Below are 1,935 nucleotides of genomic sequence, written 5' to 3' on the forward strand. Positions count from 1 at the left end.
TGATGATGATGACACTTAAGAGCTTACTATGTGTCAAGCACTGTTCTAATAATAATGATGATGATGGCATTTGTTAAGCGCTTACTATGTGCCAAGCACTGTTCTAATAAGAATGATGATGATGGCATTTGTTAAGCGCTTACTATGTGCCAAGCACTGTTCTAATAAGAATGATGATGATGACATTAGTTAAGGGCTTACTATGTGCCAAGCACTGTTCTAATAAGAATGATGATGATGACATTTGTTAAGTGCTTATTATGTGCCAAGCACTGTTCTAATAAGAATGATGATGATGACATTTGTTAAATGCTATGTGCCAAGCACTGTTCTAAGAATAATAATAATGATGATGATGGCATTTGTTAAGTGCTTACTATGTGCCAAGCACTGTTCTAATAAGAATAATAATAATGATGATGGCATTTGTTAAGCGCTTACTATGTGCCAAGCACTGTTCTAATAATAATAATGATGATGATGATGATGGCATTTGTTAAGAGCTTACTATGTGCCATGCACTGTTCTAATAATAATCATAATGATAATGATGGCATTTGTTAAGCGCTTACTATGTGCTAAGCACTGTTATAAGCGCTGGAGGGTACAAGGTAATCAGGTTGTCCCACGTGGAGCTCACAGTCCTCACCTCATTTTACAGATGAGGTCACTGAGGCCCAGAGAAGTTAAGTGACTTGCTCAAAGTCACATAGCTGCCAAGGGGCAGAGCGGGATTAGAACCCACAACCTCTGACTCCCAAGCCTGGGCTCTTTCCACTAAGCCACCCTGCTTCTGAGCGCTGGGGAAGGACTGTGAGCCTGTCTCTATATGTTGCCAATTTGAACTTCCCAAGCATTTAGTACAGCGATCTGCACACAGTAAGTGCTCAATAAATACGATTGAATGAATACAAAGTCATCAGGTTGTCCCACGTGGGGCTTACAGTTCTCCTTGGGCCGCGGGGGCTCACAGTTGTCATCCCCATTTTACAGATGAGGGAACTGAGGCACAGAGAAGTGAAGTGACTTACCCGAGGTCATACAGCAGACAAGTGGCGGAGCCAGGATTAGAACCTACGATCTTCTGATTCCCAGGCCCGTGTTCTATCCACTATGACTTACTGCTTTGCGCTTACTATGTGTCAAGCACTGATCTAAGCGCTAGGGTAGATACAGTCTAATCAGGTTGGACACTATCCCTGTCCCACATGGGGCTCACAGTCTGAGGGGGTGGGAAAACAGAATATGTAATCCCTATTTTACAGATGAGCAAACTAAGGTACAGAGAAGTTTAGTGATTTGCCCAAGGACACACAGCATGCAAGTGGTAGAACTGGGATAATAATAATAATAATGATGGTATTTGTTAAGCGCTTACTATATGCAAAGCACTGTTCTAAGCGCTGGGGGGATACAAGGTGATCAGGTTGTCCCCATTTTACAGATGAGGGAACTGAGGCTCAGAGAAGTTAAATGACTTGCCCAAGGTCACACAGCAGACATGTGGTGGAGCTGGGATTCGAACCCATGACCTCCGACTCCAAAGCCCATGCTCTTTCCACTGAGCCATGCTGCTTCTCTGAGAACTTGGGTCTCCTGACTCTCAGTCCTATGCTATTTTCGTTAGGCCACGCTGCCCTCCTACCAGAGAAGAACCTAAAGCGTTTTTGACGGTTGCTGCCCTGAGCTCTGTGATATTTTTACAACTTCTAAATTGCAAATTGCTAAGGTAGTTACAATCGGGCCCCTTCTCACAGCCTAATTGAGTAGGCATCTCTTCCCCAGTGTACAGACAAGGAAACCAAAGCCCAGAGAAGCAAAGCGACTTTTTCAGGGCCACACAGCGGGCCAGAGGCAGAGTCGGGACCAGGCCCGGATCTCAGATCCCTGGTTTTGTGCTCATTCTTGATTGAATGTTGATATCCTTGCAGGGCT

Source organism: Tachyglossus aculeatus, chromosome 27, assembly GCF_015852505.1.
Source record: "Tachyglossus aculeatus isolate mTacAcu1 chromosome 27, mTacAcu1.pri, whole genome shotgun sequence".
Lineage (NCBI taxonomy): Eukaryota > Metazoa > Chordata > Mammalia > Monotremata > Tachyglossidae > Tachyglossus > Tachyglossus aculeatus.